The 8,068-nt window shown below is 42.2% G+C and overlaps 1 long non-coding RNA gene across 1 annotated transcript; it reads right to left on the bottom strand.

Annotated features, from left to right (window-relative positions):
* Positions 1-2,058: 2,058 nt before the first annotated feature.
* LOC144588600 (uncharacterized) lies at positions 2,059-7,372 on the bottom strand. Its single transcript, XR_013544220.1, has 2 exons — positions 7,300-7,372; positions 2,059-4,947 (listed from the first exon to the last, which is right to left on the bottom strand). It is a non-coding gene; the product is annotated as an uncharacterized LOC144588600 (long non-coding RNA).
* Positions 7,373-8,068: the final 696 nt, after the last annotated feature.

Below are 8,068 nucleotides of genomic sequence, written 5' to 3'. Positions count from 1 at the left end.
ATACACTGAATGAAAGATCACTACATGATCTTTATTTCAAGAGCCAAAAACATTTTGGCTTTTTCTAAACCAATCCCACATGGATATGGACAGGTGGAAGCCAATGTGGTGTAGCGGTTACTGTCAGACTAGGACTCAAGAAACCCAGGCTCAAGGGGGGAGATAGTAATGCACAGTTTCTGAAACATGTTTACAAATTATTGGCTACCAAGGACAACTCTGTGTTATAATGTTCAAAATAAGCACTTCTGAAAAGTATACAGTTATATGTTATATATACTGGTTATATGTTGATGAATATGGATAACTTTCAGTTCTTCAAGCCTGATGATATGGATAGGACCCTTGGAGAGATGAAGGCTACCCCTTGTCTGTTGGACCCTTGCCCCTCTGGGCTTATAAAAGCTGCCAGAAAAGGACTGATTGAGTGGGTAGGAGGAGTGGTGAATGCCTTATTGCAACAGAGTAAGTTCCCAGCCATTGTTGGCAGCAAATCACTAAGGGGAGACAGGGGAGAGGGCTGTCTCAGCCCCCAGGGGGCCGGACCCTCATTATGTTCACCTGTGCGAGGGTATTTGTATATGAATACAAATACTTCCATCTCTAATTATCAGCTAGTCTCTAATATTTCATTCCTGGGCAAGGTGCAAGAGTGGGCCATGTGCTCCTCAGCTCCAAGGGTTCCTTGATGACACAGATTATCTAGATCCAGTTCAGTGTGATTTCAGACTAGGTTATGGGATGGAAACTGCTTTGGTTGCCTTGGTGGATGATCTACATCAGGAACTGGATAGTGGGAGTGTGTCCCTCTTGGTTCTGCTGGACCTCTCAGTGGCTTTTGAGACCATGCATAGACCATGATATCCTCTCTCTAGGATAGGACTTAGAGGCACTGCTTTAAAATGGCTTTGGTTCTTCCTGGAGGGGAGAACTCAGAAGGTGGTGCTGAGGGACCCCTATTTGACACCCTGGCTGTTGATCTGTGGAACTTGTTTACTGTTTTAGTGTGATATTTGTTTGATTCTTTTGTAATATTTGCATACTTACTGTTTGTAGCTTTTAAACATGGCCTTCTACTGACGTAAGCCACCTTGGATCCCTTGTAAAGTGAAAGGTAGAGCAAAAATATTTTAAATAAATAAATACATTTTTATATTTAAATGGTTTTAAATAATTCTGGTAGAATCTTACTGCCACCCTAAAACCCATTACAAGCTACAAGAGAAATCTCGGCGCCAACATTTATTTATTTATTTATGTATTTATGTATTTATTTATTTATTTATTTATTTATTTATTTGTTTGTTTGTTTGTTTGTTTGTTTGTTTGATTGTTTGTTTGTTTGTTTGTTTGTTTGATTATTTGTTTGATTGATTGATTATTTGTTTGTTTGTTTATTTATTTGTTTATTTGTTTATTTAATATATATACTGCTTGACAGAATAAATTTTAATTTATTTGCATTAAAATACACATCTAATAAAATATAGAACAAAGAGCCTCCTCTTACCCTGCAGTTAATAGCAACTTGAGGAATGGGGTGGGGTGGGGTGGTTTTCACTGGGACCATGAAGATGGATGAAGAATTATCTCCTCCCCCAGACCATGGTCATGATCCTAATCAAGGGCTAAATATTATGAGTGTTTTAAAAGATCAGACAAAATAGTGAAAGATAACCCTATCAATTGAGAATAGCCATGACAAGCCAGAAAATGTCTGCCTGGCTGCATGCAGTGTTATGTTTGGTTGTTGGAAACTAAGAGAGGGCACGGGAGACGGGTAGAGAGAATAGGATTTGTGTGTTTTCTTGTTGTTGTTTGGTTATATTAGACTCTGCTTAGGAATGAAGACACTTCACTGTTTATTGTTGGAGACAGAGTGCTGGCTTCATGTACTTTAGGTGTTGATCTAGTAAAGCAATTTATGTGTTCTTATGTTCTCTATATTCCACGTTAAGCCCTGTACTAAAGAGACTGGAGAAAAATCAGTTGTAACAGTTGAACGGTTAGGATCAGTAATTCGCTATATGCACTCAGGATAATTACAGTCAGTACAGATCAGTTGCAATATAGGCTTTATTGTACTTAGGGGAATGGTTTAAAACAGTGATAGCTGTGCCTAAGCAATTATTGAATTGGGAAAAGAAAGAGAATAAACGAAGGGATGAGCATAAGAACCAGCAAAGTGAATGACACTTTCAACAACGTAGACGCCCAAAATGGAGTATCCCTAGCAATTAATATACAACACTAACAACATACAACAAACGTAACAACTGTTCACATATCCAGCATTTGCTCCGCTCTACTGTCTAAATGGTAGATCTTATGTAGCTGGTAAAAGGCTGCTGGGGTATGTGTTCATAGGCAATAAGTAACACCTGATGTTTGTAGGCATCCTTCAGTATCAAGAGACTATGGTAACATGCTCTGAATAGAGGTCCTGGAACAGCATCTAGTGTGGCTGAGAAGGTCAATTCGAGAGTGACCATCCCTTCCACACTAAAGATAAATACAATCTGTCCCCTGTCCAGCTTCCTGATTTTGCTGGTTTCGGGACTGTCTCTTTGCCTCGGCCTGCTGGACAAGTGTCTCTTCAAAATGGCAGAGGCCATGCTGGACCGCCTGCCTCCAGGCTGAACACTCAGATGTCAAAGTTTCCCATCTATTGAGGTCCATTCCTAATGCCTTCAGATCCTGCTTGCAGATATCCTTGTATCACAGCTGTGGTCTCCCTCTGGGGCGATTTCCCTGCACTAATTCTCCATACAGGAGATCTTTTGGAATCCGACTGTCAGCCATTCTCATGACATGCCCAAGCCAACATACAGGTAGATGTTGCTGTTTCCGTAATGTATACATGCTAAAAATTCCAGCTGTTCTAGGGACTACTCTATTTGGAACTTTGTCCTGCCAGGTGATACCAAAAATGCGTCAGAGACAATGCATATGAAATGTGTTCAGCTTCCTCTCCTGCTGTGCACAAAGGGTCCAGGACTCACTGCTGTGCAGGAGTGTGCTCAGGACACAGGCTCTATAGACCGGGATCTTGGTACTGTATATGCTGTCAGCTTCTTATTAAGCCATACTCTCTTTGTGAGTCTAGAGAACATGGTAGCTGCCAATGTATTTATCCAGCTAGACATATAGTGAGAGAATGTCAGAGATCGTTGAGCCAAGGTACACAAAGTCATGAACAACCTCCAATACTTGTGTAGCGATGGTAATAGAGGGAGGTGAGTCCACGCCCTGGCCCATAACTTGTCTTTTCTTCAGGCTGATTGTTGATCTAAAGTCTTGGCAGGCTTTACGAAAACGATTTATAAGTTGTTGGAGCTCTTCAGCAGGTAGTTATTGCAGTCGCCCCTGTCTCCTTAGTTCTTATACAATGTGACAATGTTTGCATCCTTCATGTCCTGTGGTACTCCACATTCCCTCTAGAAAAGACAAAAGATTTCATACAGCTCAGTGGTGCTAATCTCTTTACAGCACTTCAGCACTTCAACAGGGATGTTATCCTTCCTGGGTTTCTTTGCCAGAGGCGAGGGAATCCAAGACCACTTTTATTTCTGCTAAAGTTGGTTCAATGTCCAACTCTTTCAAAACAGGCAGGCACTCAATGTTATTTAATGCCTTTTTTGTTACTATGTTCGTTCCAGAATATAAGTCAGAGTAGTGCTGCACCCAGTGTTCCATCTGCTGTGCTCGGTCCTGAATGCTCACACCTGTGGCAGTCTTCAAAGGAGCAGGTTTCTTCTATATTGCTAAAGCCTGCTTGATACCTTCATACATCCCCTTGATGTTACTTGTGTCCGCTGCTATCTGTATCTGAGAGCAGAGCTGAAGCCAATAATCGTTAGAACATCTCCTGGCAGCCCGTTGGACTTTGCTATGAGCAACTTGAAGTGCTGGCAAGTTGTACTCACTAGGACAGGCTTTATAAGCTGCTAGAGCTCTCCTCTTTTCGTCGATGGCTGGCATCAACTCCTCTGAATGGGCTTTGAACCAGTCTGCTGTCTTTTTTGTCTTCTTGCCAAATGTGGACAAGGCGGTGTTATAAACAGTGTTCCTGAAATATTCCCATCGTTCAGGTGCATTTGCATCAGCCGGGCCTGGAAGGGTTTCCTCAATCGCTTGGGCAAATTCCTCCACTTTTCTTTGATTGTGAGTCTTGCTGATGTCAATACGTGGTCTTCCCTCCTTTTTCGTGTGATACAATATCTTTGTTTGCAGTATTACTCTACTACATACCACGGAATGATCAGTATCTCAATCAGCACCCTTATAACTGCATGTGATCATAATACTGGGAAGGCTAGAGCATCTAGTGAGGATCAAATCGAGCTGATGCCAGTGCTTGGATCTTGGATGTCTCCAAGAATCTCTGCATTGAAGCTTCGTGTTAAAGAACGTGTTGCTGACACAAAGACCATAGTAACAGCAAAACTCCAGCAAGCATTGGCCATTTTCGTTCATCTTCCCAATGCCAAAACCACCTAGACAAGTGGGTTAAGAATTGTGATCAACACCAACTCTAGTGTTAAAGTCTCCAGTAATGAACAGCGGCTCTCTCTCGGGGATTTTTTGATAGTAGCTGACAAATCATCATAGAATTTGTCTTTGACTTGTGTTGTAGACGACAGTGTTGGTGCATGTGCACTAATGAGGGTGACCAGTCCCACTGATGAGTGAAACTGCAGAGGCAGGATTGTTTCACTCCCCACAGTAGGTGGAACAATGGATCTCAGCAGAGTATTTCTGACTACAACGCCAACACCATATTCCCTGGACTCATTCAATGGTTTTCCCTGTCAGAAGAATGAGAATTTTTTTCCCTTTGATAGATCCTGAGTCTGGCAATCTCATCTCTTGCAGGGCAACAATGTTCATCTGCAGCCTACTCAGTTCCATGTCGATGACAGCTGTCTTGCGTGAGTCATCTATTTCCTACATGTTGTCAGAAAAGCCAGGAGTTGTTATCCGAACATTCCAGGTGCCCAACTTTAGGGCAGAAGTTTTCTTATGATTGTTGCATGGTGCAGGGTTACCAATCTGCTTGTTGGCTTTCACCCTAAACCCCACGCACCCTGTGAGGTTAACAGACCATAGCGAGGCAGCACCTCATTGGCTGGGGGCTGCCCAGCTTAAGGCGGGAGGTAGCTACCTAGTGCAATGCCCTCTCCCACCATCAGAAGTAGCTCCTGGCATCACGTTCTACACCAACCGAGTAAAGACTTATATGATGGGGTGCTGATAAGTATTGAGCCTTTCCCAGAAAAAAATGAGATAGGAAGCTATAAATTGCAGGGTGTATTGGCCAATTTGTCTGTATTCAATGGTGCAAAAATCAACTACCTATGATTTTAACTTATCTTTCATGTTCAGGTCCAAAGCGAACATGGCAGCACCTCCAGAAAAGTTCAGTGTGGAAGAGCATAGGACCATAATCAAGTTCCTGTTTCTCCAAGAGAAAGGTGTAAAGCAGATCCATGATGAAATATCACAAACTATGGGTGACAGTGGCCCTTCATATGCAACAGTTAAACGCTGGGTTGTCAATTTTAAAACTGGCCATTTCGGTGTTGAAAGTGAGAAACCCAGTGGAAGGCCTGTTTCTGTCTCTGCCTGCAAATGTGAAAACCATCCATGATATGATTATAGGGGACTGCCGAATATCAGCTAAAAGTATTGCTATATATCTGAGAATATCCTGTGAGAGAGTTGGTGCCATTATCCACAACTACTTGGAAATGAGAAAGCTGGCAGGAAAGCGGATCCCCACACTTTTGACAACTGAACAAAAGAGGAAACATATGGAGTAATCAGTGGCTGTTTTGGAACATTTTGCAAGAAATGAATCAGATTTCCTGGGCAAACTGGTAACTGGTGATGAGACATGGATCTACTGTTCGTGGTTCCCCCAGGCCAAAGAAGTTCCCAGTACAAAGGTTGATGCAGAAGCAAATGGCAAATTTTTTCTGAGAAGAAGGGAGTTCTGCTGGTGGACTGCCTCCAACAGGGTTCAACCATCAACGCAAAATATTACTGTGATTTATTGACAAAGTTGAGGCAAAACATCAAGGAAAAACATCAAGGAAACCTCTCCAAAGGTGTCATCCTGTTGCATGACAATGTCTTGTCACACACTGCAGGTGAAACAATGGCAAATCTGAGGTCTTTAGGCTTATAAGTGATGCCCCATCCACCCTATTCTCCCAACTTGGATCCTTCTATTATCTGTTCCCCAAACTCAAAAAACACTTAAAGGGACAACGATTTGGGAGTGTTATGGAGGCAACTAATGCAGCAAATGAGTGGTTACACCAGCAGTCAGAAGAATTTTATTTGCAGGGACTTAAGAAGCTGCAGGACAGATGTCGCAAGTGTACTGACTTCCTGGGGGAATATGTAGAATAGTGTGGCAGTTACAGCTTCCTAGCTCAATTTTTTCTGGGAAAGGCTCGATACTTATCAGCACCCCCTCATAACCTGTGTTATTTTGATGTTGTATGCAAAGCTGGAGTGTTGTCTCCAGAGCATGAAGCCTGGGTAAAATAATATGAAGAATAGACAGTTACCCAAGCAGAAAATCCCCCTGTTCCATGTCACTGAAATAGTCCAATGGAAAGGCAAGAGCCAATACAACTGGTTCCAGTGATGTCACAGGAGTTGCCAGAATGTCACAAACTGCCTCCGGGACTCCGGCACCGGATTTTGCCTCGAGGATAACTCCTGAACCCTTTTCCATCGGTGGATATAGCCACAAGGCAGTGAAGGTTTGAAATCGGAATTTTCCTTCTCCTAGATGAGCTGCCTTCCAAGGCTAATGAGCCCCACCTACCCGGGTGCATAGATTACTGTGCTTTTGGGGCACAGAAAGGAGTATATAGTAGAATAGGAAAGGGAGTGGAGAGGACTTTGGAAGGAGTGGAAAAGGAAAGGGAGGGAGAGGAGTTTGGAAGGAATGTCCTGATGCATTTGTCAATAAAACATCATAGAAGGAGATGAAATTCTGTATCTTAGTAAGGGTTTGACTGCAGTATGTCAAAGGCTTTATTGGGCTAATATGTACAATAGGATCAAAATAAGGATGGAAGTCAGGTAAGGTGATTGCTGTTTTCTACTACTACTTCCCCAGTTTTAAGCTTGACTGACAATCAATCTACTCTTAGGTAAGCAGCTGAATTTCCCCATCACCGCTACCTTCTTCGCATACAATTGTACCCTCCAGCCTAAACATTCCTTAATTCTTTCTCCCCATCTAAAGCTCATTACAAATACAAAGCACATTGCACTTACCATCCAAAGCACATTACAAACTACATCTGCATCCTGATTCTGACTCCCTTTGATCTCCAAGCATCACTGTACCTGGAGTTCAAAAATCAGGGAAGAAATGTAAAATGTTATTTTTCTATCATATTTATAGAAATACCCATGCTGCTACTAAAAACATGAGGTTACCCACCCAGCACTGATCAAGTTCATGAATGGTTCACTGCAAAAATGCTATGCTTCTGGATGCTTCAGAATTGTTCAGCTGAGCCCTTGGATTTCATTGAGGACAGATAAAAGGGGAATGAACTTTACATTTGTAAGCTCCATCCTATTTACGGCTATCTGGGGCTAGTCCAATGCCAAATCCTTATGGGCTTAAACTCTTTTCCACTTCTTTGTGGGAAATCTTACAGTAGGTGTTGGCAGCCTCTAGATGTCCAAAGGCCACAGTCACCCTGGATCTTTTGTCATCAGCTCCCGCATTCTGCCCACAGCCAGAATATTGTTTGTTTTCTAAATGTAATGCGGAAAAGGTCCCTCACATCAAGTGATCAAATTTTTTTCATTGAAATTTACCCCCCAAAATATGTAGAGCTCCTGGAGGGATGCAAACATGACAACAGTGCCTCTGTAGCCCTTGCTAGAAATTAGCGCTAAAGAGAATGAATACACACCAAGAAAACATGAAAGACCTAAAATGGAGAAAGCTAAAATATGCTAGTCAAAAAATAACAAATGATGAGTTCAGATTGTTATAGCTGGTCATTCATGGTAACATAAACGAGAAAAG

The sequence above is a fragment of the Pogona vitticeps genome, chromosome 4 (genome assembly GCF_051106095.1).
Source record: "Pogona vitticeps strain Pit_001003342236 chromosome 4, PviZW2.1, whole genome shotgun sequence".
Classification (NCBI taxonomy): Eukaryota; Metazoa; Chordata; class Lepidosauria; order Squamata; family Agamidae; genus Pogona; species Pogona vitticeps.
This window is presented reverse-complemented; position numbering and strand designations above follow the sequence as displayed.